Here is an 8,746-nt window from a genome sequence, read left to right on the forward strand (position 1 = left end):
TCATCATCTGCCAACCAGTGTTGCCAAAACTTTTCAGTGTCAAGGCGCGGCGCATTGACTCGCCAGGCCGCGGTAAAGGATTCTCAAGTAGCCCAATTTTTTAAGCTTCCAAAAAAGCGCCCAATACCGGATATTTGGGCGGATTTACCCGAATTTAGAACGCAAAACACCTAATTGGGCGGAAAAGCACTTGACTTTGAAACTTCCGGTACTTACGGGGAAGTTACTGGCCGATCAATAAATGGTCACAAAACCCATTGTAATTTCAATTTGGAGCTTCAAAGACTCAAAACCTTTATAAATCGGCTAAATTGAAAGGAAAATACATCAAATTAGTGCCGCGACCTGAGACTGGCAAAAGTAGCCCAATTTTAGACAAGTAGCGGCATGCTTTTTTGAGTAGCGGCAAGTGATCGCCAAGTAGCCCAATTGTGCGCCTAAGGCGCGGCGTTGGCATCACTGCTGCCAACATCAACATCAACAACGTAACGTAAATGTTATGGCTCATTCCCATGATGCAATGCACGCATTAACAAAAATCAACGGGAATTTTATGTATAGATCTATACCGTTTATTAGAAAATCATGAAATTTTACCCGAAAGACGCCGAATTTCGCTTAACTGTTTCAGATTAAGATTTGTATATGTATAACCATTACGTATATGTAAAAAACCAGACTTTGAGCTAGTTTGACCGAAATTGAGGGCGTTCTGTGCGCGATATCTCTCAATGCCCCTTTAAGATCACATAATATTCAATAATTTTGCAATGCATGAATTTCTATCGAAACTGCGGCCAAAAATACTATTCCAATTCAAAATAACTAAGACTTGAATAGCGAGGTCACCGCCGGGGGTCAGGGATCAGGCACGAGGTTACACTCACATTGATAAGCATTGGTCACGTGTCCAGAAAATTTTCCCGTGAAAATTTACCTATTAATCTTGACTGTTGACTATTAAGCAAAAACAGAAAAGGAAATATTCCTTGTTCTTTAGTACCGTTTAAACACTCACAAATCTGATAAACCCTCGAATTGGGTATGAAATTGCAAATTTTCGCGCGCTTCGCACGAAATTTACCGAAATAATATAGGCCTATACGTCAACTTTTACTTTAAATAGTATGAAATGGAATGAATGTTTGCGCACTACGCGCACGTATCTCATAACATTGGACCGAACTAATGATCACTATCAAATTTTGTTCTTACTCTCCTCCCGACAAAAATTCAGGTACGTTCCTGATTTCAACTCTTTACCATTGGGCCCCCAGGATATTTTGCTGCCAGGGCCCTTTTCCTTAAATTCGCCTCTGGTGGCAACATGGGGGGGTGCAAGAGTTCTAACACTGCGTTTAACGCACACAGCCAATTTGCATGTCGCCCTTTAGTTCAAGTTTCCATGGACGGAATATGATAATAGTCATGCTTTCAGGTTTCCGTAGAGATATAAAACTTGTTATTTAAGAAATGCCAGGTTTTTTTCATCCAAAATAATAATACAAAGGCCTATAACCGGTACCAAAAAAATCATTTTTTAGATGAAATCGATCAGCAATAACCATGGGGAGCACAATTGGGGTTTCTCATGCTTGCCGAATATAAGATCGCACAGTGAAAAACAGGGGGGGACGGAGGATTTCTTGATGACTGGCAACCCTTTATTTATTCCCTGGTCCTAATCGATAATCGTGATCAGATTTTGCCAGGCCGGTCTGGATCGGAAAAACTCTGGTAAAAACGCCGCCATTTTGTCGTCGGAAAACACAGTTTTAAATTCCAAAAAAGTCAACATTGCCTGATGTTCATGACTTAAAACTTCGTGTATGTAAAGATTTTCGGACTTAGATCATAATGGGCACACCGCAACTCTTTGATTTTGAGAGATTTTGCCCATAAAAGGTCGTCAAATCACTGCAGAAAGCGAACCGGCAACTGACAATTTTGATTATTTTCGTATGCAACACACGCAACATGCATGCACTGTCGAGCTGTCATGCATGCAAACCATTACATTGGCAATCATTGATACTGGAATATATATGGCTAAAATTTAGATTTTAATTTTTTCTTCCTATGGTATTAATTTAGAGTCATTTCAGAATGTAATGAAATGGGGCAGATCAAATGAATGTCTATGTTTCTCTTTGTTTTTATATTTCTAACGATGGTGCTCAAAAAATCCCTACACCACGTTAATTTGCGTATTTGGGCAATCATATTTCCCTGAATCCGCGATAGTAGTATTCAGTTAGTCAACAGGCCATAATCCTCCTTCCCCCTGGTGAAAAAATATTGCTCTTCACGCCACCACTTTTCTGCTCATATTGTGGCCAAAAGGGGGGAAAAGTGAATATCAAAAGGGCAAAATTGCCGCAAAAAGTGAAAATGTACGTAATTTTTTTTTTTTTTTTTTTTTTTGGGGGAGCAAGAAAAATATTTGGGGAAAATTCCTCCCCGTAGCGCCGCCCCGGGGAGGGGGTGATATTCATTGGCTTTAAAAAAGAAAGGTCTTTATAAGGCTATATAACATGTGCAAAGGGGATCCAGGAGGGGCAAAGATTTGTTGGCTGATGGCCGATGTTGGGGAAGCGATATTCGGCAGGCCAGGGGGGGGGGCGCAAGCATTTTGGCATGCCGTTCAGTGGAAATTTTACCCCCGGATTTTACCGCCATAGGCCTAATTATTGCCCATCTAGGCCTACGGCCTTAGCTGGTTGAGAGCTAAGAGATCTCCTTTCTTGTACAAAAATGTAGGCCTACTGTCAATTTGACTTGACTTCCAGAGTTTTATTAATTGGGCCTTTAAATGATCTCGGCCGGGGTTCAGGAATAGGTCAGATTTTCTATAAAAAAATGTTCAATTTCAGATTCTTTGAGGCACATCCCCGGGGCACATCCTCCTGGCGGCCTAAAAAGCGGTTAAAGGCGGACCATAGTGCAGTTATGTCCACGGCAAATTCACCGTGACCTTTCCAGCCATAGCCTGCTTAGTGAAGATTAAACCGAGATATGCAGTACTAGTACCATTATAGTAATCGATTGTCCAATGAAAATGTATACCACGTGATGATATTAATCCAATGAGCGATCGAATTGTCCGCTACGGTCGACTAATCCAATCGATAATGACGCTATTTACATGTACGGGCGGAGTTCCACTGACCGAGTTTTGGGGTATTTTTCACTGGTTTGCTGTCATTTAGGCCTACTCATCAAAGCGGTCCCCCGTTCTTTAAGAACTATGCTAATAATTTAAAGATTGACATGTAGAGAATAAACCATACTTGATTGACATGACAGAAAGTAGGCCCCCCCTACTAAATTTGTACCTATTACGGTTTCGTGACACCGCTCTTCCAAATGCGACCAAGCCAGGGCGGCCCGGTGAAACAAAATATGCATTGGAATAACACGGGAGTTTGGATATAGGCCTAGATGGTAGGATTTCTTTCTCATACAAATGTATGGTCCGCCGTTATTAAAGCTTGTTCCGGGGTGAAAATTCAGATATTTTGATAAGAATAAGTAATTGAAACATAGAGCAAGTACTAAAATCATAGCTTAGTAGGCCTACTTTTTGATATAGGCCTATGACACTAACTAGTTCATCTCCTATATCTACAACACAGCGCTACCAGTAGGGGTCAATTGCCTATTGTGAGTGCCCCCGTGAGTGTTGTGTGCATACATGTAGGCAACAATAACTGCATGATGCTTTTAGCACGGTCTTTTGGAGCGTAGAGTATTTCGTGATCATAGCATCCTCCATTTATGTCATTTTTCAGTAGATATCCACGAAAAAAACCTATTCTCAAAATTTCAGTTGATTCCGATTTTGCGTTCGCGAGTTATGCATGATTATGTGTATTACACTGCTCCCGGGCACTGCTCCAGACAATGCGTTTGTAATTTCGTTCTGGTGCACCAGAACGAAATTCAAATTTCACGATATCTTTGCTAAACGAATTAATCTGCAAGAAATATTTTGTACATAAACATTATGTAGCCAGAGGTTTCCAGTGATATAAAAATCTCAACTTTTTTTGAGAAAAGTGGGGGGGATGAGGCTGTGGATCACTCACGAAATGCCCTTTTAAGAAAAATGGTCTCATTTATTTTTTTGGTTTCAGTGGTCAAGAGCCCCCTAGACCCTCCCTCGGGTCCGTGGAGAACGACTGGTAATGTAGATTACATAGCATTAAAAATCAACCCAATACATCGGAATCAGCGCTCAATGGACTTCCGCGTTCACTTATAACACCGCTGTTCATATCGCGCTGTAGCGACAATTCAGTTACAGCGCGGGCGTAGACTTATCTATAAACGCGCAGTCGTTTTACTATCACGAGAGCGCGGTGTAACATGGCGATGTCCATAAACCGAAGAGCTCCGAAGAGAGCGGACAAAAAAGCTGCAAAGCTGGGGTTTCCCGTCATATTGATAGAATTCATTCAGTATGCTGAAAAGAAGACATTTCGAGCAACTATTGGTGTATTTAATTTCGTTGTAGGGATAAAAATTTCGTAAATATGCTCGGTCTAATTTGCGCCAAGTCCATGCATCCGTCATTGCGCGATGTACAGGATCGCTACACGTTAGTCGGTAGTCGCCGTACGGAGTGATTTTGTGGCCAAGTTTTTACTACCTTGCGGGGTTTACATTTCATATTTATTTGAATTAAATAAAAATATAACATATAAACAAGCTTATCTATAAGCTGAAATCACGGTAGCAGATTATTAAAGTTCTCAAATGAGCGTGTACGTATGTGCGTTATTTAGGGCGTGTTTATAAAATACTTTGGTGCGGTTGGGTGAAAAAACTTGCGCTTGGGACACAAAAAATTATTGTTTGATCCCTTTTTAGGGTCTAAATATTTTGATTCCCCTTTTAGGGTCTACATTTTTTTTATTCCGCTCATGTTTACAAGACAAAAAATAACAAACGTTTATATAAAAAAATCTAGGCCCACTAAACTTAATTTTATTCCATATATTATTCATATGACAGGTAGGCCTATCTAGATACAAATGTGTAAATACTTACTAGGCCTACTTGTTGTTTTTTTTCAATGTAAAATTAGCTTTGTTAGTAGTTTCGTTTTTTTGCAAACTGTGCTAGAGGAAAGGAGGAGGCCCCTTTTTTAAATGTGAAAGGATAAACCCCCTAGAGTATGCCTACCATGAGAAGTCTTGGAAATGATTTCATGTTCCCTAATAAACTTTTTCCTAAAGTATTTCAAAGTCTAAAAAAATTAGAACATTCTATATAACTTCTGACAAATCCCAGAAATTGAGGAGGGAGGGAACGAGAACCATGACATTAATTTTATATGGCATTAGGGGGCTGGAGGGGGTCACAAATTAAAAAGTCGGCAGCAATAAAATAGCGACCCCCCTATTTCGGCAACAAAAATTTTATGACCCCACCCCGCGCCCCCACCACCGATAGGCCTACACTTTAGGCTAAAAGTGTATTGAAATCAGTCTTTTTGAATACATCGCAGTTGTGACTTTATTGGTCATTAACAATTTTACCCCCCGTGGCGGCGTTACGGGGAGGGCATTTCCCCAATATTTTTCTTGTCCCCCCAGTTTGCCGCCTCCCCCACTTTTATATTAGGCCTACCCCAAAATTACGTAAATGTCCACTTTTTGTGTCAATTTTGCTCTAAATTGGTCGATTTCCCCCTGACATTCACTTTGTCCCCCATGCCCCCGGAATTCCTTGTGCCGCCACTTCCCACCTATTTTTCTTTCCAAAAATTTATTACCCCAGTATATTTGGGACCCCCTCCCTCTTACGAAGAAAAAACCAGCCCCTTACTTTGTTTCTGAAAATGTTGTAGTGTATAAATGAAAAGACATGTTTAGAAGTTCTTGGTTTATCATAAACACATTGCAAAAACTTTGAGAAAGCCTGGACGATAGGCCTAGGCCTACATGTTATTGTTATAGTGCCCTGATGTATAGGCATACGTGCATATTCTGTAGGCCTATGTCTTTATATTAAATGATAGTGAAATGTAACAATATCAATGTGTGTATGCACTTTGCAGCCCGATATGCAGTGTAAAGAGGCATTCAGTTTTGTTTATACGGTATACTATTTAATTGACATTTTGCATGTAGGCCTACATGATGTATCCCTAGACCCAGACTAAAGACCCATTCAGTGATCACTACGAAAAAATTAAAATTGTTTGTAAATTGCTTTAAAAAAAGTGAAGGACAGGTCATTCAAATTGTGATTTAGTATTTTTGAAATGAAAAGGGTTGGCAAAAACCGAATAAAACAGCAAAAAGGTACACCAGTGGCGTAGCCAACACTATTCAGAGGGCATGCAGGAGGTGGGGGAGGCAACTTTCAAGGGGGGCAAACTTTGACGAACATGGTCAAAAATGGGTAATGCTTTACTTTTTTTAAATACCAGGACAGCTAGTATCCCAGAGGGACAGGATGAAGCTTCCCCCCTCACCCCCGCCTGGCTGGGCCACTTAAACGTGCTCAGGAATTTTACATTAAAGACACCATACCTGAAAACCTCTCTCCCTCAGTCATTAATTTGTTAAAATCTTCTGGACGAGAGCCTCTTATTTTTACCTTTTAAGTTGCGTTTTGGACCCCGAAAAAACTGCCAGGAAAGTTTTCTGGTCATTTTAACCCAATAAATAAGATCAAACGAATGAAAACTGACTTTCTATCTTGGCTGCTTAGACCCTATAATAATTATTTTGTTTTGGTCCTCGTCCCCTCCCTCCTCAATTTCTGGGATTTGTCAGAGTTTGTTTTTAGATTTTTCACCAATTTTTAGACTTTGGGATACTTTAAGAAAACTATGCATAAAAATAAGTTAAGGCCTATTTATAGAGAACACGGATCACTTACAATTATACTTTTTGTGGTAGGTCTACTCTATAGGGGGGTTAGCCCTCAGAATCTCACATTAAAAAAATATATATTCATGAACTTCCTCTGGACGAGAACCAAAACATTATTTTTTACGGCCTTAAACATGTTAAACTATCATGTATGGTCACGCATGATGGATTTAAGCATTGCTTTCCCGGATTGCTTTGTTTTAAAATTATGGATTATTCTGAATCCAATTTAGCTGTTTAGGCCTACTTCGGACATGTGTAAACATTATTATCATGATTAGGCCTGTGCCAAAAAAAAAATCAGTTTTGTTAAATGACCAAACTCCTTTTCAAATATCGGTATCGTACATTTTTATCACAGGCTTCGGAAGATGTTAAATAACTTTTTGATTGAACACCGCCAGGCATCATCATGCCGAAAATTATGACATCCGCATGCATGGCATGATGACTTTAGGCCTAGCATGCCTAGGCGAAAAAAGAAATTAAAAAAAAAGATGCTACCAGTTGCAAATTCTTAGGCCTAGATCCTAATTAGTAATTAAGGAGGTCAAGCCAAGACATAAGAAAGAAAACAACAATGAAACAATGCCAGCTCCAAAAAGTATTTTCTACTTACCATTGTCACAATCAAACAAACCATCATGCATTGTCATCCATGACCCGATTGAGTCAAAACAAAGTCATGAACAAAGATAAGAAAACAAGTCTAGGTTTACTTCCGTAGGCTTGCATATCCTCATTCCAGAGGTAGGCCTACAATAGAATGATCAAAATGTGACCATGGTATTTCCCCGGGTATTTCAAATAATATTAGGCCTACTTCACTTGATTGGAAAACTGCTTATTCATATGCCTATCTAGATAAATAATATTCCACAGTTAAAATCCACCGCTTTTTATAGGCCTAGGCCTATATCCCGATCATGCACTGCACTGGAATCCATTCATGCAATGAATTTATACTTCTTGACTTTCCGCGATCTTTCCAAGAAAGCAGTTGGCAAACAAACTTTTCATAAAGAGTTCCACTTGATAAAGAGCATGTTTACTGCAAAAAATTTGTTTCATGGTTCAGCTTTTCTGTCATAGCAAACTCCCAAAAGCAAAAACGTTAGCGTGTTATTGCGTTGTGATCATTCCCGTACGGTCACGTTGCATTTTGCAAAAAATACACATGTGCGCGTCTAGTCTGAGGTTTGCAACATCGGGCCAGACAGAGAATCTTCTCTGATTGGCTGCAGGGCCGGGTATTCGGCTGCACCCGCACCCCCAGATGTGGTACATAACTCGTCAAGTACGTAGGCCTACATGGCTAGCATGTAGCATCAACAATAATAAAAATAATCAATAATAAATACTGGGATCAGTGATGACGGTAGGTTTAGCTTTTTTAGGCATGAACGTGCGGGGTTAAACAGTGTAGGGCCTACATTGCGTGCATTGTGACTTATGAGGCCTAAGGATCTACGATTCGTGCAAGAAAATAAAATCTGCTACCGGGGTTTCGTAAACTGTATAGTGAAGTTAAAAGGGTGTTTTTAATAAAAACGTCAAAATTTCTTTCGGCTAAACCACGCCAATGATAAATATAAAGCGATAAATATTGTGGTTTTGTGTAAAAATATCAAAAAAATCAACAAAATTCTTCTTTTAAAGAAGAATATTATATATCAGAAAGTTTATTAAGTAAAAAAATATAAAGCCACCAAACTTCAATAATTAAATCAACATTGTTATTGATAAAAAAATATATAGACGGTAAAACGCAATCTCGAGGCGAATTCCTGTTATGAGGTATGATCCGATGCGCCCTGCTATGACTGTGCGGCACTTTTAGCAAAAATAACAATCAGTTT

This window comes from Amphiura filiformis, chromosome 7, assembly GCF_039555335.1.
Source record: "Amphiura filiformis chromosome 7, Afil_fr2py, whole genome shotgun sequence".
NCBI lineage: Eukaryota > Metazoa > Echinodermata > Ophiuroidea > Amphilepidida > Amphiuridae > Amphiura > Amphiura filiformis.